The 18,293-nt window shown below is 39.0% G+C and overlaps 63 non-coding genes across 63 annotated transcripts; all 63 read right to left on the bottom strand.

Moving 5' to 3' along the window:
• Window positions 1–151: 151 nt before the first annotated feature.
• Trnae-cuc (transfer RNA glutamic acid (anticodon CUC)) lies at window positions 152–223 on the bottom strand. The gene has a single exon. It is a non-coding gene; the product is annotated as a tRNA-Glu (tRNA).
• Window positions 224–310: 87 nt separating this feature from the next.
• Trnae-uuc (transfer RNA glutamic acid (anticodon UUC)) lies at window positions 311–382 on the bottom strand. The gene has a single exon. It is a non-coding gene; the product is annotated as a tRNA-Glu (tRNA).
• Window positions 383–562: 180 nt separating this feature from the next.
• Trnak-uuu (transfer RNA lysine (anticodon UUU)) lies at window positions 563–635 on the bottom strand. Its single transcript has one exon. It is a non-coding gene; the product is annotated as a tRNA-Lys (tRNA).
• A 175-nt stretch (window positions 636–810) lies between these two features.
• On the bottom strand, window positions 811–882 carry Trnae-cuc (transfer RNA glutamic acid (anticodon CUC)). The gene has a single exon. It is a non-coding gene; the product is annotated as a tRNA-Glu (tRNA).
• Window positions 883–969: 87 nt separating this feature from the next.
• Window positions 970–1,041, bottom strand: Trnae-uuc (transfer RNA glutamic acid (anticodon UUC)). The gene has a single exon. It is a non-coding gene; the product is annotated as a tRNA-Glu (tRNA).
• A 180-nt stretch (window positions 1,042–1,221) lies between these two features.
• Trnak-uuu (transfer RNA lysine (anticodon UUU)) lies at window positions 1,222–1,294 on the bottom strand. Its single transcript has one exon. It is a non-coding gene; the product is annotated as a tRNA-Lys (tRNA).
• Window positions 1,295–1,472: 178 nt separating this feature from the next.
• Trnae-cuc (transfer RNA glutamic acid (anticodon CUC)) lies at window positions 1,473–1,544 on the bottom strand. Its single transcript has one exon. It is a non-coding gene; the product is annotated as a tRNA-Glu (tRNA).
• Window positions 1,545–1,631: 87 nt separating this feature from the next.
• Window positions 1,632–1,703, bottom strand: Trnae-uuc (transfer RNA glutamic acid (anticodon UUC)). The gene has a single exon. It is a non-coding gene; the product is annotated as a tRNA-Glu (tRNA).
• A 428-nt stretch (window positions 1,704–2,131) lies between these two features.
• Trnae-cuc (transfer RNA glutamic acid (anticodon CUC)) lies at window positions 2,132–2,203 on the bottom strand. The gene has a single exon. It is a non-coding gene; the product is annotated as a tRNA-Glu (tRNA).
• An 87-nt stretch (window positions 2,204–2,290) lies between these two features.
• On the bottom strand, window positions 2,291–2,362 carry Trnae-uuc (transfer RNA glutamic acid (anticodon UUC)). The gene has a single exon. It is a non-coding gene; the product is annotated as a tRNA-Glu (tRNA).
• Window positions 2,363–2,542: 180 nt separating this feature from the next.
• Trnak-uuu (transfer RNA lysine (anticodon UUU)) lies at window positions 2,543–2,615 on the bottom strand. Its single transcript has one exon. It is a non-coding gene; the product is annotated as a tRNA-Lys (tRNA).
• Window positions 2,616–2,792: 177 nt separating this feature from the next.
• Trnae-cuc (transfer RNA glutamic acid (anticodon CUC)) lies at window positions 2,793–2,864 on the bottom strand. Its single transcript has one exon. It is a non-coding gene; the product is annotated as a tRNA-Glu (tRNA).
• A 180-nt stretch (window positions 2,865–3,044) lies between these two features.
• Window positions 3,045–3,117, bottom strand: Trnak-uuu (transfer RNA lysine (anticodon UUU)). The gene has a single exon. It is a non-coding gene; the product is annotated as a tRNA-Lys (tRNA).
• A 175-nt stretch (window positions 3,118–3,292) lies between these two features.
• Trnae-cuc (transfer RNA glutamic acid (anticodon CUC)) lies at window positions 3,293–3,364 on the bottom strand. Its single transcript has one exon. It is a non-coding gene; the product is annotated as a tRNA-Glu (tRNA).
• An 87-nt stretch (window positions 3,365–3,451) lies between these two features.
• On the bottom strand, window positions 3,452–3,523 carry Trnae-uuc (transfer RNA glutamic acid (anticodon UUC)). The gene has a single exon. It is a non-coding gene; the product is annotated as a tRNA-Glu (tRNA).
• Window positions 3,524–3,702: 179 nt separating this feature from the next.
• Trnak-uuu (transfer RNA lysine (anticodon UUU)) lies at window positions 3,703–3,775 on the bottom strand. Its single transcript has one exon. It is a non-coding gene; the product is annotated as a tRNA-Lys (tRNA).
• A 334-nt stretch (window positions 3,776–4,109) lies between these two features.
• Trnae-uuc (transfer RNA glutamic acid (anticodon UUC)) lies at window positions 4,110–4,181 on the bottom strand. The gene has a single exon. It is a non-coding gene; the product is annotated as a tRNA-Glu (tRNA).
• A 180-nt stretch (window positions 4,182–4,361) lies between these two features.
• Trnak-uuu (transfer RNA lysine (anticodon UUU)) lies at window positions 4,362–4,434 on the bottom strand. The gene has a single exon. It is a non-coding gene; the product is annotated as a tRNA-Lys (tRNA).
• Window positions 4,435–5,235: 801 nt separating this feature from the next.
• Trnae-cuc (transfer RNA glutamic acid (anticodon CUC)) lies at window positions 5,236–5,307 on the bottom strand. The gene has a single exon. It is a non-coding gene; the product is annotated as a tRNA-Glu (tRNA).
• Window positions 5,308–5,394: 87 nt separating this feature from the next.
• Trnae-uuc (transfer RNA glutamic acid (anticodon UUC)) lies at window positions 5,395–5,466 on the bottom strand. Its single transcript has one exon. It is a non-coding gene; the product is annotated as a tRNA-Glu (tRNA).
• A 571-nt stretch (window positions 5,467–6,037) lies between these two features.
• Window positions 6,038–6,109, bottom strand: Trnae-cuc (transfer RNA glutamic acid (anticodon CUC)). Its single transcript has one exon. It is a non-coding gene; the product is annotated as a tRNA-Glu (tRNA).
• Window positions 6,110–6,446: 337 nt separating this feature from the next.
• Trnak-uuu (transfer RNA lysine (anticodon UUU)) lies at window positions 6,447–6,521 on the bottom strand. The gene has a single exon. It is a non-coding gene; the product is annotated as a tRNA-Lys (tRNA).
• Window positions 6,522–6,696: 175 nt separating this feature from the next.
• On the bottom strand, window positions 6,697–6,768 carry Trnae-cuc (transfer RNA glutamic acid (anticodon CUC)). Its single transcript has one exon. It is a non-coding gene; the product is annotated as a tRNA-Glu (tRNA).
• Window positions 6,769–6,855: 87 nt separating this feature from the next.
• Trnae-uuc (transfer RNA glutamic acid (anticodon UUC)) lies at window positions 6,856–6,927 on the bottom strand. Its single transcript has one exon. It is a non-coding gene; the product is annotated as a tRNA-Glu (tRNA).
• Window positions 6,928–7,107: 180 nt separating this feature from the next.
• On the bottom strand, window positions 7,108–7,180 carry Trnak-uuu (transfer RNA lysine (anticodon UUU)). Its single transcript has one exon. It is a non-coding gene; the product is annotated as a tRNA-Lys (tRNA).
• A 178-nt stretch (window positions 7,181–7,358) lies between these two features.
• Trnae-cuc (transfer RNA glutamic acid (anticodon CUC)) lies at window positions 7,359–7,429 on the bottom strand. Its single transcript has one exon. It is a non-coding gene; the product is annotated as a tRNA-Glu (tRNA).
• A 338-nt stretch (window positions 7,430–7,767) lies between these two features.
• On the bottom strand, window positions 7,768–7,842 carry Trnak-uuu (transfer RNA lysine (anticodon UUU)). The gene has a single exon. It is a non-coding gene; the product is annotated as a tRNA-Lys (tRNA).
• Window positions 7,843–8,017: 175 nt separating this feature from the next.
• Trnae-cuc (transfer RNA glutamic acid (anticodon CUC)) lies at window positions 8,018–8,089 on the bottom strand. Its single transcript has one exon. It is a non-coding gene; the product is annotated as a tRNA-Glu (tRNA).
• An 88-nt stretch (window positions 8,090–8,177) lies between these two features.
• Window positions 8,178–8,249, bottom strand: Trnae-uuc (transfer RNA glutamic acid (anticodon UUC)). The gene has a single exon. It is a non-coding gene; the product is annotated as a tRNA-Glu (tRNA).
• A 1,092-nt stretch (window positions 8,250–9,341) lies between these two features.
• Window positions 9,342–9,413, bottom strand: Trnae-cuc (transfer RNA glutamic acid (anticodon CUC)). Its single transcript has one exon. It is a non-coding gene; the product is annotated as a tRNA-Glu (tRNA).
• An 87-nt stretch (window positions 9,414–9,500) lies between these two features.
• On the bottom strand, window positions 9,501–9,572 carry Trnae-uuc (transfer RNA glutamic acid (anticodon UUC)). The gene has a single exon. It is a non-coding gene; the product is annotated as a tRNA-Glu (tRNA).
• A 179-nt stretch (window positions 9,573–9,751) lies between these two features.
• On the bottom strand, window positions 9,752–9,824 carry Trnak-uuu (transfer RNA lysine (anticodon UUU)). Its single transcript has one exon. It is a non-coding gene; the product is annotated as a tRNA-Lys (tRNA).
• A 175-nt stretch (window positions 9,825–9,999) lies between these two features.
• Trnae-cuc (transfer RNA glutamic acid (anticodon CUC)) lies at window positions 10,000–10,071 on the bottom strand. Its single transcript has one exon. It is a non-coding gene; the product is annotated as a tRNA-Glu (tRNA).
• Window positions 10,072–10,409: 338 nt separating this feature from the next.
• On the bottom strand, window positions 10,410–10,482 carry Trnak-uuu (transfer RNA lysine (anticodon UUU)). Its single transcript has one exon. It is a non-coding gene; the product is annotated as a tRNA-Lys (tRNA).
• A 175-nt stretch (window positions 10,483–10,657) lies between these two features.
• Trnae-uuc (transfer RNA glutamic acid (anticodon UUC)) lies at window positions 10,658–10,729 on the bottom strand. The gene has a single exon. It is a non-coding gene; the product is annotated as a tRNA-Glu (tRNA).
• Window positions 10,730–11,068: 339 nt separating this feature from the next.
• On the bottom strand, window positions 11,069–11,141 carry Trnak-uuu (transfer RNA lysine (anticodon UUU)). Its single transcript has one exon. It is a non-coding gene; the product is annotated as a tRNA-Lys (tRNA).
• A 334-nt stretch (window positions 11,142–11,475) lies between these two features.
• Window positions 11,476–11,547, bottom strand: Trnae-uuc (transfer RNA glutamic acid (anticodon UUC)). The gene has a single exon. It is a non-coding gene; the product is annotated as a tRNA-Glu (tRNA).
• A 393-nt stretch (window positions 11,548–11,940) lies between these two features.
• Trnae-cuc (transfer RNA glutamic acid (anticodon CUC)) lies at window positions 11,941–12,012 on the bottom strand. The gene has a single exon. It is a non-coding gene; the product is annotated as a tRNA-Glu (tRNA).
• Window positions 12,013–12,099: 87 nt separating this feature from the next.
• Trnae-uuc (transfer RNA glutamic acid (anticodon UUC)) lies at window positions 12,100–12,170 on the bottom strand. The gene has a single exon. It is a non-coding gene; the product is annotated as a tRNA-Glu (tRNA).
• Window positions 12,171–12,350: 180 nt separating this feature from the next.
• Window positions 12,351–12,423, bottom strand: Trnak-uuu (transfer RNA lysine (anticodon UUU)). The gene has a single exon. It is a non-coding gene; the product is annotated as a tRNA-Lys (tRNA).
• A 175-nt stretch (window positions 12,424–12,598) lies between these two features.
• Trnae-cuc (transfer RNA glutamic acid (anticodon CUC)) lies at window positions 12,599–12,670 on the bottom strand. Its single transcript has one exon. It is a non-coding gene; the product is annotated as a tRNA-Glu (tRNA).
• An 87-nt stretch (window positions 12,671–12,757) lies between these two features.
• Trnae-uuc (transfer RNA glutamic acid (anticodon UUC)) lies at window positions 12,758–12,829 on the bottom strand. The gene has a single exon. It is a non-coding gene; the product is annotated as a tRNA-Glu (tRNA).
• Window positions 12,830–13,007: 178 nt separating this feature from the next.
• Trnak-uuu (transfer RNA lysine (anticodon UUU)) lies at window positions 13,008–13,082 on the bottom strand. The gene has a single exon. It is a non-coding gene; the product is annotated as a tRNA-Lys (tRNA).
• Window positions 13,083–13,257: 175 nt separating this feature from the next.
• Trnae-cuc (transfer RNA glutamic acid (anticodon CUC)) lies at window positions 13,258–13,329 on the bottom strand. Its single transcript has one exon. It is a non-coding gene; the product is annotated as a tRNA-Glu (tRNA).
• Window positions 13,330–13,507: 178 nt separating this feature from the next.
• On the bottom strand, window positions 13,508–13,580 carry Trnak-uuu (transfer RNA lysine (anticodon UUU)). The gene has a single exon. It is a non-coding gene; the product is annotated as a tRNA-Lys (tRNA).
• Window positions 13,581–13,758: 178 nt separating this feature from the next.
• Trnae-cuc (transfer RNA glutamic acid (anticodon CUC)) lies at window positions 13,759–13,830 on the bottom strand. Its single transcript has one exon. It is a non-coding gene; the product is annotated as a tRNA-Glu (tRNA).
• Window positions 13,831–13,917: 87 nt separating this feature from the next.
• On the bottom strand, window positions 13,918–13,989 carry Trnae-uuc (transfer RNA glutamic acid (anticodon UUC)). The gene has a single exon. It is a non-coding gene; the product is annotated as a tRNA-Glu (tRNA).
• Window positions 13,990–14,167: 178 nt separating this feature from the next.
• Trnak-uuu (transfer RNA lysine (anticodon UUU)) lies at window positions 14,168–14,242 on the bottom strand. The gene has a single exon. It is a non-coding gene; the product is annotated as a tRNA-Lys (tRNA).
• A 333-nt stretch (window positions 14,243–14,575) lies between these two features.
• On the bottom strand, window positions 14,576–14,647 carry Trnae-uuc (transfer RNA glutamic acid (anticodon UUC)). The gene has a single exon. It is a non-coding gene; the product is annotated as a tRNA-Glu (tRNA).
• A 178-nt stretch (window positions 14,648–14,825) lies between these two features.
• On the bottom strand, window positions 14,826–14,898 carry Trnak-uuu (transfer RNA lysine (anticodon UUU)). The gene has a single exon. It is a non-coding gene; the product is annotated as a tRNA-Lys (tRNA).
• Window positions 14,899–15,076: 178 nt separating this feature from the next.
• Trnae-cuc (transfer RNA glutamic acid (anticodon CUC)) lies at window positions 15,077–15,148 on the bottom strand. The gene has a single exon. It is a non-coding gene; the product is annotated as a tRNA-Glu (tRNA).
• Window positions 15,149–15,235: 87 nt separating this feature from the next.
• Window positions 15,236–15,307, bottom strand: Trnae-uuc (transfer RNA glutamic acid (anticodon UUC)). The gene has a single exon. It is a non-coding gene; the product is annotated as a tRNA-Glu (tRNA).
• A 178-nt stretch (window positions 15,308–15,485) lies between these two features.
• On the bottom strand, window positions 15,486–15,560 carry Trnak-uuu (transfer RNA lysine (anticodon UUU)). The gene has a single exon. It is a non-coding gene; the product is annotated as a tRNA-Lys (tRNA).
• A 175-nt stretch (window positions 15,561–15,735) lies between these two features.
• On the bottom strand, window positions 15,736–15,807 carry Trnae-cuc (transfer RNA glutamic acid (anticodon CUC)). The gene has a single exon. It is a non-coding gene; the product is annotated as a tRNA-Glu (tRNA).
• A 586-nt stretch (window positions 15,808–16,393) lies between these two features.
• Window positions 16,394–16,465, bottom strand: Trnae-cuc (transfer RNA glutamic acid (anticodon CUC)). Its single transcript has one exon. It is a non-coding gene; the product is annotated as a tRNA-Glu (tRNA).
• A 178-nt stretch (window positions 16,466–16,643) lies between these two features.
• On the bottom strand, window positions 16,644–16,716 carry Trnak-uuu (transfer RNA lysine (anticodon UUU)). Its single transcript has one exon. It is a non-coding gene; the product is annotated as a tRNA-Lys (tRNA).
• A 178-nt stretch (window positions 16,717–16,894) lies between these two features.
• Trnae-cuc (transfer RNA glutamic acid (anticodon CUC)) lies at window positions 16,895–16,966 on the bottom strand. Its single transcript has one exon. It is a non-coding gene; the product is annotated as a tRNA-Glu (tRNA).
• Window positions 16,967–17,053: 87 nt separating this feature from the next.
• On the bottom strand, window positions 17,054–17,125 carry Trnae-uuc (transfer RNA glutamic acid (anticodon UUC)). The gene has a single exon. It is a non-coding gene; the product is annotated as a tRNA-Glu (tRNA).
• A 178-nt stretch (window positions 17,126–17,303) lies between these two features.
• Trnak-uuu (transfer RNA lysine (anticodon UUU)) lies at window positions 17,304–17,378 on the bottom strand. Its single transcript has one exon. It is a non-coding gene; the product is annotated as a tRNA-Lys (tRNA).
• Window positions 17,379–17,552: 174 nt separating this feature from the next.
• Trnae-cuc (transfer RNA glutamic acid (anticodon CUC)) lies at window positions 17,553–17,624 on the bottom strand. The gene has a single exon. It is a non-coding gene; the product is annotated as a tRNA-Glu (tRNA).
• Window positions 17,625–17,711: 87 nt separating this feature from the next.
• Trnae-uuc (transfer RNA glutamic acid (anticodon UUC)) lies at window positions 17,712–17,783 on the bottom strand. Its single transcript has one exon. It is a non-coding gene; the product is annotated as a tRNA-Glu (tRNA).
• A 176-nt stretch (window positions 17,784–17,959) lies between these two features.
• Window positions 17,960–18,034, bottom strand: Trnak-uuu (transfer RNA lysine (anticodon UUU)). The gene has a single exon. It is a non-coding gene; the product is annotated as a tRNA-Lys (tRNA).
• A 176-nt stretch (window positions 18,035–18,210) lies between these two features.
• On the bottom strand, window positions 18,211–18,282 carry Trnae-cuc (transfer RNA glutamic acid (anticodon CUC)). Its single transcript has one exon. It is a non-coding gene; the product is annotated as a tRNA-Glu (tRNA).
• Window positions 18,283–18,293: the final 11 nt, after the last annotated feature.

The following is an 18,293-nucleotide window of genomic DNA, read 5'->3' as shown; positions in this document are numbered from 1 at the left end:
ATAATTTAATTGCCGACAAAAAACGGTCACATAATGAGCTATAAAAGAGGGTAAACCATCGTTGCATCAATAGTAAGAATCTTAGTTTATATTTGCAAAGAGGCAAATTGTGGTAGTAGGGGGATACTAGTTCAGTTCAAAAGAAAAAAGTTTCCCAGACCGGGAATTGAATCCGGGCTGCCTGGGTGAGAGCCAGGAATCCTAACCACTAGACCATCTGGGAGATGGCTTTGCTCAGTACATGGATATTTGAAACCAATACACAATATTTTTCTCGGCAGTTAAAGGTTTTTTAGTAACAAAGAAATAATTCCCAGACCGGGAATTGAACCCGGGCCGCCTGGGTGAAAGCCAGGAATCCTAACCACTAGACCATCTGGGAGACGTTGACTAATTACAACGAGAGGTAGGAAGCAAATACCATACTTAAAAAATCAATTTCAATAGTTTCGTTTTTAAATCGTAAAGGAATTAATACAGATGATCCTAAAAAAGATCTGCTCATATACGAACAAAAATTCTCAAAATTTAAATTTTATTTAGAAACTAGTAATAAAATTTGCGCCCGATGCGGGACTTGAACCCTTGACCGTTGGATTAAAAGTCCAACGCTCTACCGACTGAGCTAACCGGGCGTTTAGAAATGTTTATTTCTCTCAAGATAAGTGTATTGCCGACAAAAACCGGTCACATAATGAGCTATAAAAGAGGGTAAACCATCGTTACATCAACAGTAAGAATCTTAGTTTATATTTGCATAGAGGCACAATGTGGTAGTAGGGATACTAGTTCAGTTTAAAAGAAAAAAGTTTCCCAGACCGGGAATTGAACCTGGGCCGCCTGGGTGAGAGCCAGGAATCCTAACCACTAGACCATCTGGGAGATGTCTTTGCTCAGGACAGGGATATTTGAAACCAATACACAATATTTATCTCGGCAGTTAAAGATTTTTTAGTAACAAAGAATAAATTCCCAGAACGGGAATTGAACCCGGGACGCCTGGGTGAAAGCCAGGAATCCTAACCACTAGACCATCTGGGAGATGGTGACTACTTACAACGAGAGGTGTGAAGCAAATACCATACTTAAAAAATCTATTTCAATAGTTTCCTTTTTAAATCGTAAAGGAATAAAGACAGATCATCCTAAACAAAATCTGCTCATCTACGAACAAAAATTCTCAAAATACAAATTTTATTTAGAAATTTGTTATAAAATTTGCGCCCGATAAGGGACTTGAACCCTTGACCGTTGGATTAAAAGTCCAACGCTCTACCGACTGAGCTAACCGGGCGTTGAGAAATGTTTTATTTCTCTCAAAATAAGTGTATTGCCGACAAACAACGGTCACATAATGAGCTATAAAAGAGGGTAAAGCATCGTTGCATCAACAGTAAGAATCTTAGTTTATATTTGCATAGAGGCAAATTGTGGTAGTAGGGGGATACTAGTTCAGTTTAAAAGAAAAAAGTTTCCCAGACCGGGAATTGAACCCGGGCCGCCTGGGTGAGAGCCAGGAATCCTAACCACTAGACCATCTGGGAGATGTCTTTGCTCAGTACAGGGATGTTTAAAACCAATACACAATATTTATCTCGGCAGTTAAAGGTTTTTTAGTAACAAAGAAATAATTCCCAGACCGGGAATTGAACCCGGGCCGCGTGGGTGAAAGCCAGGAATCCTAACCACTAGACCATCTGGGAGACGTTGACTAATTACAACGAGAGGTATGAAGCAAATACCATACTTAAAAAATCAATTTCAATAGTTTCGTTTTTAAATCGTAAAGGAATTAATACAGATGATCCTAAACAAGATCTGCTCATATACGAACAAAAATTCTCAAAATTCAAATTTTATTTAGAAACTTGTAATAAAATTTGCGGCCGATAAGGGACTTGAACCCTTGACCGTTGGATTAAAAGTCCAGCGCTCTACAGACTGAGCTAACCGGGCGTTGAGAAATGTTTATTTCTCTCAAGATAAGTGTATTGCCGACAAACAACGGTCACATAATGAGCTATAAAAGAGGGCAAACCATCGTTGCATCAACAGTAAGAATCTTAGTTTATATTTGCATAGAGGCACAATGTGGTAGTAGGGATACTAGTTCAGTTTAAAAGAAAAAAGTTTCCCAGACCGGGAATTGAACCCGGGCCGCCTGGGTGAGAGCCAGGAATCCTAACCACTAGACCATCTGGGAGATGTCTTTGCTCAGTACAGGGATGTTTGATACCAATACACAATATTTATCTCGGCAGTTAAAGGTTTTTTAGTAACAAAGAATTAATTCCCAGACCGGGAATTGAACCCGGGCCGCCTGGGTGAAAGCCAGGAATCCTAACCGCTAGACCATCTGGGAGACGTTGACTAATTACAACGAGAGGTATGAAGCAAATACCATACTTAAAAAATCAATTTCAATAGTTTTCGTTTTGAATTGTAAAGGAATTGAGACAGATTATCCTACACAAAATCTGCTCATATTCGAACAAAAATTCTCAAAATACAAATTTTATTTAGAACTTTGTAATAAAATTTGCGCCCGATAAGGGACTTGAACCCTTGACCGTTGGATTAAAAGTCCAACGCTCTACCGACTGAGCTAACCGGGCGTTAAGAAATTTTTATTTCTCTCAAAATAAGTGTATTGCCGACAAAATACGGTCACATAATGAGCTATAAAAGAGGGTAAACCATCGTTGTGTCAACAGTAAGAATCTTAGTTTATATTTGCATAGAGGCACACTGTGGTAGTAGGGGGATACTAGTTCAGTTCAAAAGAAAAAAATTTCCCAGACCGGGAATTGAACCCGGGCCGCCTGGGTGAGAGCCAGGAATCCTAACCACTAGACCATCATGGAGACCTTGACTACTTACAACGAGAGGTATGAAGCAAATACCATACTTAAAAAATCAATTTCAATAGTTTTGTTTTTAAATCGTAAAGGAATTAATACAGATGATCCTAAACAAGATCTGCTCGTAAACAAACAAAAATTCTCAAAATTCTAATTTTATTTAGAAATTTGTAATAAAATTTGCGCCCGATAAGGGACTTGAACCCTTGACCGTTGGATTAAAAGTCCAACGCTCTACCGACTGAGCTAACCGGGCGTTGAGAAATGTTTATTTCTCTCAAGATAAGTGTATTGCCGACAAAAACCGGTCAGATAATGAGCTATAAGAGTGGGTAAACCATCGTTGCATCAACAGTAAGAATCTTAGTTTATATTTGCATAGAGGCACAATGTGGTAGTAGGGATACTAGTTCAGTTTAAAAGAAAAAAGTTTCCCAGACCGGGAATTGAACCCGGGCCGCCTGGGTGAGAGCCAGGAATCCTAACCACTAGACCATCTGGGAGATGTCTTTGCTCAGTACAGGGATATTTGAAACCAATACACAATATTTATCTCGGCAGTTAAAGGTTTTTTAGTAACAAAGAAATAATTCCCAGACCGGGAATTGAACCCGGGCCGCCTGGGTGAAAGCCAAGAATCCTAACCACTAGACCATCTGGGAGACGTTGACTAATTACAACGAGAGGTATGAAGCAAATACCATACTTAAAAAATCTATTTCAATAGTTTCGTTTTTAAATCGTAAAGGAATTAATACAGATGATCCTAAACAAGATCTGCTCATATACGAACAAAAATTCTCAAATTTCAAATTTTATTTAGAACTTGTAATAAAATTTGCGCCCGATAAGGGACTTGAACCCTTAAGCTTTGGATTAAAAGTCCAACGCTCTACCGACTGAGCTAACCGGGTGTTGAGAAATGTTTATTTATCTCAAGATAAGTGTATTGCCGACAAGAACCGGTCACATAATGAGCTATAAAAGAGGGTAAACCATCGATGCATCAACAGTAAGAATCTTAGTTTATATTTGCATAGAGGCACAATGTGGTAGTAGGGATACTAGTTCAGTTTAAAAGAAAAAAGTTTCTTAGACCAGGAATTGAACCCGGACCGCCTGGGTGAAAGCCAGGAATCCTAACCACTAGACCATCTGGGAGATGTCTTTGCTCAGTACAGGGATATTTGAAACCAATACAAAATAATTTTCTCGGCAGTTAAAGGTTTTTTAGTAACAATGAAATAATTCCCAGACCGGGAATTGAACCCGGGCCGCCTGGGTGAAAGCCAGGAATCCTAACCACTAGACCATCTGGGAGACCGTGACTACTTACAACGTGAGGTATGATGCAAATACCATACTTAAAAAATAAATTTCAATAGTTTCCTTTTTAAATCGTAAAGGAATTAATACAGATCATCCTAAACAAAATCTGCTCATATACGAACAAAAACTCTCAAAATACAAATTTTATTTAGAAATTTGTAATAAAATTTGCGCCCGATAAGGGACTTGAACCCTTGACCGTTGGATTAAAAGTCCAACGCTCTACCGAGTGAGCTAACCGGGCGTTGAAAAATCTTTCTTTCACTCAAATTAATTGTATTGCCGACCAAAAACTGTCATAAAATGAGCTATAAAAGAGGTTAAACCATCGTTGCATCAACAGTAAGAATCTTAGTTTATAATTGCATAGAGGCAAATTGTGGTAGTAGGGGGATACTAGTTCAGTTCAAAAGAAAAAATTTTCCCAGAACGGGAATTGAACCTGGGCCGCCTGGGTGAGAGCCAGGAATCGTAACCACTAGACCATCTTGGAGATGTATTTGCTCAGTACAGGGATATTTGAAACCAATACACAAGATTCATCTTGGCAGTTGAAGGTCTTTTAGTAACAAAGAAACAATTCCCAGACCGGGAATTGAACCCGAGCCACCTGGGTGAAAGCAAGGAATCCTAACCACTAGACCATCTGGTAGACGTTGACTACTTACAACGAGAGGTATGAAGCAAATACCATCATTCAAAAAACAATTTCAATAGTTTCCTTTTTAAATCGTAAAGGAATTAAGACAGATCATCCTAAACAAAATCTGCTCATATACGAACAAAAATTCTCAAAATACAAATTTTATTTAAAAATTTGTAATAAAATTTGCGCCCGATAAGGGACTACCGACTGAGCTAACCGGGCGTTGAGAAATGTTTATTTCTTTCAAAATAAGTTAATTGCCGACAAAAAACGGTCAGATAATGAGCTATAAAAGAGGGTAAACCATCGTTGCATCAATAGTAAGAATCTTAGTTTATATTTGCAAAGAGGCAAATTGTGGTAGTAGGGGGATACTAGTTCAGTTCAAAAGAAAAAAGTTTCCCAGACCGGGAATTGAACCCGGGCTGCCTGGGTGAGAGCAAGGAATCCTAACCACTAGACCATCTGGGAGATGTCTTTGCTCAGTACAGGGATATTTGAAACCAATACACAATATTTTTCCCGGCAGTTAAAGGTTTTTTAGTAACAAAGAAATAATTCCCAGACCGGGAATTGAACCCGGGCCGCCTGGGTGAAAGCCAGGAATCCTAACCACTAGACCATCTGGGAGACGTTGACTAATTACAACGAGAGGTATAACCTATACACAATATTTATCTCGGCAGTTAAAGGTTTTTTAGTAACAAAGAATTAATTCCCAGACCGGAAATTGAACCCGTGCCGCCTGGGTGAAAGCCAGGAATCCTAACCACGAGACCATCTGGGAGACGTTGACTAATTACAACGAGAGGTATGAAGCAAATAAATCAATTTCAATAGTTTCGTTTTTAAATCGTAAAAGAATTAATACAGATGATCCTAAACAAGATCTGCTCATATACGAACAAAAATTCTCAAAATTCAAATTTTATTTAGAAACTTGTAATAAAATTTGCGCCGATAAGGGACTTGAACCCTTGACCGCTGGATTAAAAGTCCAACTATCTACCGACTGAGCTAACCGGGCGTTGAGAAATGTTTATTTCTCTCAAGATAAGTGTATTGCCGACAAAAACCGGTCATATAATGAGCTATAAAAGAGGGCAAACCATCGTTGCATCAACAGTAAGAATCTTAGTTTATATTTGCATAGAGGCACAATGTGGTAGTAGGGATACTAGTTCAGTTTAAAAGAAAAAGTTTCCCAGACCGGGAATTGAACCCGGGCCGCCTGGGTGAGAGCCAGGAATCCTAACCACTAGACCATCTGGGAGATGTCTTTGCTCAGTACAGGGATGTTTGAAACCAATACACAATATTTATCTCGGCAGTTAAAGGTTTTTTAGTAAGAAAGAATTAATTCCCAGACCGGGAATTGAACCCGGGCCGCCTGGGTGAAAGCCAGCAATCCTAACCACCAGACCATCTGGGAGACGTTGACTAATTACAACGAGAGGTATGAAGCAAATACCATACTTATAAAATCAATTTCAATAGTTTCGTTTTTAAATCGTAAAGGAATTAATACAGATGATCCTAAACAAGATCTGCTCATATACGAACAAAAATTCTGAAAATTCAAATTTTATTTAGAAACTTGTAATAAAGTTTGCGGCCGATAAGGGACTTGAACCCTTGACCGTTGGATTAAAAGTCCAACGCTCTACCGACTGAGCTAACCGGGCGTTGAGATATGTTTATTTCTCTCAAGATAAGTGTATTGCCGACAAAAACCGGTCAGATAATGAGCTATAAAAGAGGGCAAACCATCGTTGCATCAACTGTAAGAATCTTAGTATATATTTGCATAGAGGCACAATGTGGTAGTAGGGATACTAGTTCAGTTTAAAAGAAAAAAGTTTCCCAGACCGGGAATTGAACCCGGGCCGCCTGGGTGAGAGCCAGGAATCCTAACCACTAGACCATCTGGGAGATGTCTTTGCTCAGTACAGGGATATTTGAAACCAATACACAATATTTATCTCGGCAGTTGAAGGTTTTTTAGTAACAAAGAAATAATTCCCAGACCGGGAATTGAACCCGGGCCGCCTGGGTGAAAGCCAGGAATCCTAACCACTAGACCATCTGGGAGACGTTGACTAATTACAACGAGAGGTATGAAGCAAATACCATACTTAAAAAATCTATTTCAATAGTTTCCTTTTTAAATCGCAAAGGAATTAAGACAGATCATCCTAAACAAAATCTGCTCATCTACGAACAAAAATTCTCAAAATACAAATTTTATTTAGCAATTTGTTATAAAATTTGCGCCTGATAAGGGACTTGAACCCTTGACCGTTGGATTAAAAGTCCAACGCTCTACCGACTGAGCTAACCGGGCGTTGAGAAATGTTTTATTTCTCTCAAAATAAGTGTATTGCCGACAAACAACGGTCACATAATGAGCTATAAAATAGGGTAAAGCATCGTTGCATCAACAGTAAGAATCTTAGTTTATATTTGCATAGAGGCAAATTGTGGTAGTAGGGGGATACTAGTTCAGTTTAAAAGAAAAAAGTTTCCCAGACCGGGAATCGAACCCGGGCCGCCGGGTGAGAGCCAGGAATCCTAACCACTAGACCATCTGGGAGATGTCGTTGCTCAGTACAGGGATGTTTAAAACCAATACACAATATTTATCTCGGCAGTTAAAGGTTTTTTAGTAACAAAGAATTAATTCCCAGACCGGGAATTGAACCCGGGCGGCGTGGGTGAAAGCCAGGAATCCTAACCACTAGACCATCTGGGAGACGTTGACTAATTACAACGAAAGGTATGATGCAAATACCATACTTAAAAAACTCAATTTCCATAGTTTTGTTTTTAAATCGTAAAGGAATTAATACAGATTATCCTAAACAAGATCTGCTCATATACGAACAAAAATTCTCAAAATTCAAATTTTATTTAGAAACTTGTAATAAAATGTGCGGCCGATAAGGGACTTGAACCCTTGACCGTTGGATTAAAAGTCCAACGCTCTACCGACTGAGCTAACCGGGCGTTGAGAAATGTTTATTTCTCTCAAGATAAGTGTATTGCCGACAAAAACCGGTCAGATAATGAGCTATAAAAGAGGGCAAACCATCGTTACGTCAACAGTAAGAATCTTAGTTTATATTTGCATAGAGGCACAATGTGGTAGTAGGGATACTAGTTCAGTTTAAAAGAAAAAAGTTTCCCAGGCCGGGAATTGAACCCGGGCCGCCTGGGTGAGAGCCAGGAATCCTAACCACTAGACCATCTGGGAGATATCTTTGCTCAGTACAGGGATATTTGAAAACAATACACAATATTTATCTCGGCAGTTAAAGGATTTTTTAGTAACAAAGAAATAATTCCCAGACCGGGAATTGAACCCGGGCCGCCTGGGTGAAAGCCAGGAATCCTAACCACTAGACCATCTGGGAGACGTTGACCAATTACAACGAGAGGTATGAAGCAAATACCATAGTTAAAAAATCTATTTCAATAGTTTCGTTTTTAAATCGAAAAGGAATTAATACAGATGATCCTGAACAAGATCTGCTCATATACGAACAAAAATTCTCAAAATTCTAATTTTATTTAGAAACTTGTAATAAAATTTGCGCCCGATAAGAGACTTATACCTTTGACCGTTGGATTAAAAGTCCAATGCTCTACCGACTGAGTTAACCGGGCGTTGAGAAATGTTTTATTTTACTCAAAATAAGTGTATTGCCGACAAAATACGGTCACATAATTAGCTATAAAAGAGGGTAAACCATCGTTGCATCAACAGTAAGAATCTTAGTTTATATTTGCATAGAGGCAAATTGTGGTAGTAGGGGGATACTAGTTCAGTTTAAAAGAAAAAAATTTCCCAGACCGGGAATTGAACCTGGGCCGCCTGGGTAAAGGCCAGGAATCCTAACCACTAGACCATCTGGGAGATGTCTTTGCTCAGGACAGGGATATTTGAAACCAATACACAATATTTATCTCGGCAGTTAAAGATTTTTTAGTAACAAAGAATAAATTCCCAGAACGGAAATTGAACCCGGGACGCCTGGGTGAAAGCCAGGAATCCTAACCACTAGACAATCTGGGAGACGGTGACTACTTACAACGAGAGGTATGAAGCAAATACCATACTTAAAAAATCTATTTCAATAGTTTCCTTTTTAAATCGTAAAGGAATTAAGACAGATCATCCTAAACAAAATCTGCTCATCTACGAACAAAAATTCTCCAAATACAAATTTTATTTAGAAATTTGTTATAAAATTTGCGCCCGATAAGGGACTTGAACCCTTGACCGTTGGATTAAAGTCCAACGCTCTGCCGACTGAGCTAACCGGGCGTTGAGAAATGTTTTATTTCTCTCAAAATAAGTGTATTGCCGTCAAAATACGGTCACATAATGAGCAATAAAAGAGGGTAAACCATCGTTGCATCAACAGTAAGAATCTTAGTTTATATTTGCATAGAGGCAAATTGGGTTAGTAGGGGAATACTAGTTCAGTTTAAAAGAAAAAAGTTTCCCAGACCGGGAATTGAACCCGGGCCGCCTGGGTGAGAGCCAGGAATCCTAACCACTAGACCATCTGGGAGATGTCTTTGCTCAGTACAGGTATGTTTGAAACCAATACACAATATTTATCTCGGCAGTTAAAGGTTTTTTAGTAACAAAGAATTAATTCCCAGACCGGGAATTGAACCCGGGCCGCCTGGGTGAAAGCCAGGAATCCTAACCACTAGACCATCTGGGAGACGTTGATTAATTACAACGAGAGGTATGAAGCAAATACCATACTTAAAAAATCAATTTCAATAGTTTTCGTTTTGAATTGTAAAGGAATTGAGCTGATTATCCTACACAAAATCTGCTCATATACGAACAAAAATTCTCAAAATACAAATTTTATTTAGAAATTTGTAATAAAATTTGCGCCCGATAAGGGACTTGAACCCTTGGCCGTTGGATTAAAAGTCCAACGCTCTACCGACTGAGCTAACCGGGCGTTGAGAAATGTTTATTTCTCTCAAGATAAGTGTATTGCCGACAAAAACCGGTCACATAATGAGCTATAAGAGAAGGTAAACCATCGTTGCATCAACAGTAAGAATCTTAGTTTATATTTGCATAGAGGCACAATGTGGTAGTAGGGATACTAGTTCAGTTTAAAAGAAAAAAGTTTCCCAGACCGGGAATTGAACCCGGGCCGCCTGGGTGAGAGCCAGGAATCCTAACCACTAGACCATCTGGGAGATGTCTTTGCTCAGTACAGGGATATTTGAAACCAATACACAATATTTATCTCGGCAGTTAAAGGTTTTTTAGTAACAAAGAAATAATTCCCAGACCGGGAATTGAACCAGGGCCGCATGGGTGAAAGCCAGGAATCCTAACCACTAGACCATCTGGGAGACCTTGACTAATTACAACGAGAGGTATGAGGCAAATACCATACTTAAAAAATCTATTTCAATAGTTTCGTTTTTAAACCGTAAAGGAATTAATACAGATGATCCTAAACAAGATCTGCTCATATACGAACAAAAATTCTCAAAATTCAAATTTTATTTAGAACTTGTAATAAAATTTGCGCCCGATAAGGGACTTGAACCCTTGACGGTTGGATTAAAAGTCCAACGCTCTACCGACTGAGCTAACCGGGCGTTGAGAAATGTTTATTTATCTCAAGATAAGTGTATTGCCGACAAGAACCGGTCACATAATGAGCTATAAAAGAGGGTAAACCATCGATGCATCAACAGTAAGGATCTTAGTTTATATTTGCATAGAGGCACAATCTGGTAGTAGGGATACTAGTTCAGTTTAAAAGAAAAAAGTTTCCCAGACCGGGAATTGAACCCGGTCCGCCTGGGTGAAAGCCAGGAATCCTAACCACTAGACCATCTGGGAGATGTCTTTGCTCAGTACAGGGATATTTGAAACCAATACAAAATAATTTTCTCGGCAGTTAAAGGTTTTTTAGTAACAATGAAATAATTCCCAGACCGGGAATTGAACCCGGGCCGCCGGGGTTAAAGCCAGGAATCCTAACCACTAGAACATCTGGGAGACGTTGACTAATTACAACGAGAGGTATGAAGCAAATACCATACTTAAAAAATCAATTTCAATAGTTTCGTTTTTAAATCGTAAAGGAATTAATACAGATCATCCTAAACAAAATCTGCTCATATACGAAAAAAAATTCTCAAAATTCAAATTTTATTTAGAAACTTGTAATAAAATTTGCGCCCGATAAGGGACTTGAACCCTTGACCGTTGGATTAAAAGTCCAACGCTCTACCGACTGAGCTAACCGGGCGTTAAGAAATGTTTATTTCTCTCAAGATAAGTGTATTGCCGACGAAAAACGCTCACAAAATGAGCTATAAAAGAGGGTAAATCATCGTTGCATCAACAGTAAGAATCTTAGTTTATATTTGCATAGAGGCACATTGTGGTAGTAGGGATACTAGTTCAGATCACAAGAAAAAAGTTTCCCAGACCGGGAATTGAACCCGAGCCTCTTTGGTGAGAGCCAGGCATCCTAACCACTAGACCATGTTGGCGATGTCTTTGTTCAGTACAGGGATATTTGAAACCAATACACAATATTTATCTCGGCAGTTGAAGGTCTTTTAGTAACAAAGAAATAATTCCCAGACCGGGAAATGAACCCAGGCCGCCTGGGTGAAAGCCAGGAATCCTAACCACTAGACCATCTGGGAGACGGTGACTACTTACAACGAGAGGTATGAAGCAAATACCATCATTCAAAAATCAATTTCAATAGTTTCCTTTTTAAATCGCAAAGGAATTAAGACAGATCATCCTAAACAAAATCTGCTCATATACGAAAAAAAATTCTCAAAATACAAATTTTATTTAGAAATTTGTAATAAAATTTGCGCCCGATAAGGGACTACCGACTGAGCTAACCGGGCGTTGAAAAATGTTCATTTCTCTCAAAATAAGTGTATTGCCGACGAAAAACGGTCACAAAATGAGCTATAAAAGAGGGTAAACCATAGTTGAATCAACAGTAAGAATCTTAGTTTATATTTGCAAAGAGGCAAATTGTGGTAGTAGGGGGATACTAGTTCAGTTCAAAAGAAAAAAGTTTCCCAGACCGGGAATTGAACCCGGGCTGCCTGGGTGAGAGCCAGGAATCCTAACCACTAGACCATCTGGGAGATGTCTTTGCTCAGTACAGGGATATTTGAAACCAATACACAAGATTTATCTCGGCAGTTGAAGGTCTTTTAGTCACAAAGAAATAATTCCCAGACCGGGAATTGAACCCGGGCCGCCTGGGTGAAAGCCAGGAATCCTAACACTAGACCATCTGGGAGACGTTGACTACTTACAACGAGAGGTGTGAAGCAAATACCATACTTAAAAAATCTATTTCAATAGTTTCCTTTTTAAATCGTAAAGGAATTAAGACAGATCATCCTAAACAAAATCTGCTCATCTACGAACAAAAATTCTCAAAATACAAATTTTATTTAGAAATTTGTTATAAAATTTGCGCCCGATAAGGGACTTGAACCCTTGACCGTTGGATTAAAAGTCCAACGCTCTACCGACTGAGCTAACCGGGCGTTGAGAAATGTTTATTTCTCTCAAGATAAGTGTATTGCCGACAAAAACTGGTCAGATAATGAGCTATAAAAGAGGGCAAACCATCGTTGCATCAACAGTAAGAATCTTAGTTTATATTTGCATAGAGGCACAGTGTGGTAGTAGGGATACTAGTTCAGTTTAAAAGAAAAAAGTTTCCCAGACCGGGAATTGAACCCGGGCCGCCTGGGTGAGAGCCAGGAATCCCAACCACTAGACCATCTGGGAGATGTCTTTGCTCAGTACAGGGATGTTTGAAACCAATACACAATATTTATCTCGGCAGTTAAAGGTTTTTTAGTAACAAAGAATTAATTCCCAGACCGGGAATTGAACCCGGGCCGCCTGGGTGAAAGCCAGGAATCCTAACCACTAGACCATCTGGGAGACGTTGACTAATTACAACGAGAGGTATGAAGCAAATACCATACTTAAAAAATCAATTTCAATAGTTTCGTTTTTAAATCGTAAAGGAATTAATACAGATGATCCCAAACAAGATCTGCTCATATACGAACAAAAATTCTCAAAATTCAAATTTTATTTAGAAACTTGTATTACAATTTGCGGCCGATAAGGGACTTGAACCCTTGACCGTTGGATTAAAAGTCCAACGCTCTACCGACTGAGCTAACCGGGCGTTGAGAAATGTTTATTTCTCTCAAGATAAGTGTATTGCCGACAAAAACCGGTCAGATAATGAGCTATAAAAGAGGGCAAACCATCGTTGCATCAACAGTAAGAATCTTAGTTTATATTTGCATAGAGGCACAATGTGGTAGTGGGGATACTAGTTCAGTTTAAAAGAAAAAAGTTTCCCAGACGGGGAATTGAACCCGGGCCGCCTGGGTGAGAGCCAGGAATCCTAACCACTAGACCATCTGGGAGACGTTGACTAGTTACAACGAGAGGTATGAAGCAAATACCATACTTAAAAAATCAATTTCAATAGTTTTGTTTTTAAATCATAAAGGAATTAATACAGATGATCCTAAACAAAATCTGCTCATAAACAAACAAAAATTCTCAAAATTCTAATTATTTAGAAACTAGTAATAAAATTTGCGCCCGATAAGGGACTTGAACCCTTGATCGTTGGATTAAAAGTCCAACGCTCTACCGACTGAGCTAACCGGGCGTTGAAAAATGTTTTATTTCTCTCAAAATAAGTGTATTGCCGACAAACAACGGTCACATAATGAGCTATAAAAGAGGGTAAACCATCGTTGCATCAACAGTAAGAATCTTAGTTTATATTTGCATAGAGGCAAATTGTGGTAGTAGGGGGATACTAGTTCAGTTTAAAAGAAAAAAGTTTCCCAGACCGGGAATTGAACCCGGGCCGCCTGGGTGAGAGCCAGGAATCCTAACCACTAGACCATCTGGGAGATGTCTTTGCTCAGTACAGGGATGTTTGAAACCAATACACAATATTTATCTCGGCAGTTAAAGGTTTTTTAGTAACAAAGAATTAATTCCCAGACCGGGAATTGAACCCGGGCCGCCAGGGTGAAAGCCAGGAATCCTAACCACTAGACCATCTGGGAGACCTTGACTAATTACAACGAGAGGTATGAAGCAAATACCATACTTAAAAAATCAATTTCAATAGTTTCGTTTTTAAATCGTAAAGGAATTAATACAGATGATCCTAAACAAGATCTGCTCATATACGAACAAAAATTCTCAAAATTCAAATTTTATTTAGAAACTTGTAATAAAATTTGCGGCCGATAAGGGACTTGAACCCTTGACCGTTGGATTAAAAGTCCAACGCTCTGCCGACTGAGCTAACCGGGCGTTGAGAAATGTTTATTTCTCTCAAGATAAGTGTATTGCCGACAAAAACCGGTCACATAATGAGCTATAAAAGAGTTAAACCAACGTTGCATCAACAGTAAGAATCTTAGTTTATATTTGCATAGAGGCACAATGTGGTAGTAGGGATACTAGTTCAGTTTAAAAGAAAAAAGTTTCCCAGACCGGGAATTGAACCTGGGCCGCCTGGGTGAGAGCCAGGAATCCGAAACACTAGACCATCTGGGAGATGTCTTTGCTCAGGACAGGGATATTTGAAACCAATACACAATATTTATCTCGGCAGTTAAAGATTTTTTAGTAACAAAGAATAAATTCCCAGACCGGGAATTGAACCCGGGACGCCTGGGTGAAAGCCAGGAATCCTAACCACTAGACCATCTGGGAGACGGTGACTACTTACAACGAGAGGTGTGAAGCAAATACCATACTTAAAAAATCTATTTCAATAGTTTCCTTTTTAAATCGTAAAGGAATTAATACAGATGATCCTAAACAAAATCTGCTCATAAACAAACAAAAATTCTCAAAATTCTAATTATTTAGAAACTAGTAATAAAATTTGCGCCCGATAAGGGACTTGAACCCTTGATCGTTGGATTAAAAGTCCAACGCTCTACCGACTGAGCTAACCGGGCGTTGAAAAATGTTTTATTTCTCTCAAAATAAGTGCATTGCCGACAAACAACGGTCACATAATGAGCTATAAAAGAGGGTAAACCATCGTTGCATCAACAGTAAGAATCTTAGTTTATATTTGCATAGAGGCAAATTGTGGTAGTAGGGGGATACTTGTTCAGTTTAAAAGAAAAAAGTTTCCCAGACCGGGAATTGAACCCGGGCTGCCTGGGTGAGAGCCAGGAATCCTAACCACTAGACCATCTGGGAGATGTCTTTGCTCAGTACAGGGATGTTTGAAACCAATACACAATATTTATCTCGGCAGTTAAAGGTTTTTTAGTAACAAAGAATTAATTCCCAGACCGGGAATTGAACCCGGGCCGCCAGGGTGAAAGCCAGGAATCCTAACCACTAGACCATCTGGGAGACGTTGACTAATTACAACGAGAGGTATGAAGCAAATACCATACTTAAAAAATCAATTTCAATAGTTTCGTTTTTAAATCGTAAAGGAATTAATACAGATGATCCTAAACAAGATCTGCTCATATACGAACAAAAATTCTCAAAATTCAAATTTTATTTAGAAACTTGTAATAAAATTTGCGGCCGATAAGGGACTTGAACCCTTGACCGTTGGATTAAAAGTCCAACGCTCTACCGACTGAGCTAACCGGGCGTTGAGAAATGTTTATTTCTCTCAAGATAAGTGTATTGCCGACAAAAACCGGTCACATAATGAGCTATAAAAGAGGTTAAACCAACGTTGCATCAACAGTAAGAATCTTAGTTTATATTTGCATAGAGGCACAATGTGGTAGTAGGGATACTAGTTCAGTTTGAAAGAAAAAAGTTTCCCAGACCGGGAATTGAACCTGGGCCGCCTGGGTGAGAGCCAGGAATCCTAACCACTAAACCATCTGGGAGAGGTCTTTGCTCAGGACAGGGATATTTGAAACCAATACACAATATTTATCTCGGCAGTTAAAGATTTTTTAGTAACAAAAAATGAATTCCCAGACCTGGAATTGAACCCGGGACGCCTGGGTGAAAGCCAGGAATCCTAACCACTAGACCATCTGGGAGACGGTGACTACTTACAACGAGAGGTGTGAAGCAAATACCATACTTAAAAAATCTATTTCAATAGTTTCCTTTTTAAATCGTAAAGGAATTAAACAGATCATCCTAAACAAAATCTGCTCATCTACGAACAAAAATTCTCAAAATTCAAATTTTATTTAGAAACTTGTAATAAAATTTGCGACCGATAAGGGACTAGAACCCTTGACCGTTGGATTAAAAGTCCAACGCTCTACCGACTGAGCAAACCGGGCGTTGAGAAATGTTTATTTCTCTCAAGATAAGAGTATTGCCGACAAAAACCGGTCAGATAATGAGCTATAAAAGAGGGCAAACCATCGTTGCATCAACAGTAAGAATCTTAGTTTATATTTGCATAGAGGCACAATGTGGTAGTAGGGATACTAGTTCAGTTTAAAAGAAAAAAGTTTCCCAGACCGGGAATTGAACCCGGGCCGCCTGGGTGAGAGCCAGGAATCCTAACCACTAGACCATCTGGGAGACGTTGACTAATTACAACGAGAGGTATGAAGCAAATACCATACTTAAAAAATCAATTTCAATAGTTTTGTTTTTAAATCGTAAAGGAATTAATACAGATGATCCTAAACAAAATCTGCTCATAAACAAACAAAAATTCTCAAAATTCTAATTATTTAGAAACTAGTAATAAAATTTGCGCCCGATAAGGGACTTGAACCCTTGATCGTTGGATTAAAAGTCCAACGCTCTACCGACTGAGCTAACCGGGCGTTGAAAAATGTTGTATTTCTCTCAAAATAAGTGTATTGCCGACAAACAACGGTCACATAATGAGCTATAAAAGAGGGTAAACCATCGTTGCATCAACAGTAAGAATCTTAGTTTATATTTGCATAGAGGCAAATTGTGGTAGTAGGGGGATACTAGTTCAGTTTAAAAGAAAAAAGTTTCCCAGACCGGGAATTGAAGCCGGGCCGCCTGGGTGAGAGCCAGGAATCCTAACCACTAGACCATCTGGGAGATGTCTTTGCTCAGTACAGGGATGTTTGAAACCAATACACAATATTTATCTCGGCAGTTAAAGGTTTTTTAGTAACAAAGAATTAATTCCCAGACCGGGAATTGAACCCGGGCCGCGTGGGTGAAAGCCAGGAATCCTAACCACTAGACCATCTGGGAGACGTTGACTAATTACAACGAGAGGTATGAAGCAAATACCATACTTAAAAAATCAATTTCAATAGTTTCGTTTTTAAATCGTAAAGGAATTAATACAGATGATCCTAAACAAGATCTGCTCATATACGAACAAAAATTCTCAAAATTCAAATTTTATTTAGAAACTTGTAATAAAATTTGCGGCCGATAAGGGACTTGAACCCTTGACCGTTGGATTAAAAGTCCAACGCTCTACCGACTGAGCTAACCGGGCGTTGAGAAATGTTTATTTCTCTCAAGATAAGTGTATTGCCGACAAAAACCGGTCACATAATGAGCTATAAAAGAGTTAAACCAACGTTGCATCAACAGTAAGAATCTTAGTTTATATTCGCATAGAGGCACAATGTGGTAGTAGGGATACTAGTTCAGTTTAAAAGAAAAAAGTTTCCCAGACCGGGAATTGAACCTGGGCCGCCTGGGTGAGAGCCAGGAATCCTAAACACTAGACCATCTGGGAGATGTCTTTGCTCAGGACAGGGATATTTGAAACCAATACACAATATTTATCTCGGCAGTTAAAGATTTTTTAGTAACAAAGAATAAATTCCCAGACCGGGAATTGAACCCGGGACGCCTGGGTGAAAGCCAGGAATCCTAACCACTAGACCATCTGGGAGACCGTGACTACTTACAACGAGAGGTGTGAAGCAAATACCATACTTAAAAAATCTATTTCAATAGTTTTGTTTTTAAATCGTAAAGGAATTAATACAGATGATCCTAAACAAAATCTGCTCATATACGAACAAAAATTCTCAAAATTCTAATTATTTAGAAACTAGTAATAAAATTTGCTCCCGATAAGGGACTTGAACCCTTGATCGTTGGATTAAAAGTCCAACGCTCTACCGACTGAGCTAACCGGGCGTTGAGAAATGTTTTATTTCTCTCAAAATAAGTGTATTGCCGACAAACAACGGTCACATAATGAGCTATAAAAGAGGTTAAACCAACGTTGCATCAACAGTAAGAATCTTAGTTTATATTTGCATAGAGGCACAATGTGGTAGTAGGGATACTAGTTCAGTTTAAAAGAAAAAAGTTTCCCAGACCGGGAATTGAACCTGGGCCGCCTGGGTGAGAGCCAGGAATCCTAACCACTAAACCATCTGGGAGATGTCTTTGC

The sequence above is a fragment of the Ascidiella aspersa genome, chromosome 3 (genome assembly GCF_963924565.1).
Source record: "Ascidiella aspersa chromosome 3, kaAscAspe10.2, whole genome shotgun sequence".
Lineage (NCBI taxonomy): Eukaryota > Metazoa > Chordata > Ascidiacea > Phlebobranchia > Ascidiidae > Ascidiella > Ascidiella aspersa.
The sequence above is the reverse complement of the archived record's forward strand: the minus strand, read 5'-3'. Positions and strand labels throughout refer to the sequence as shown.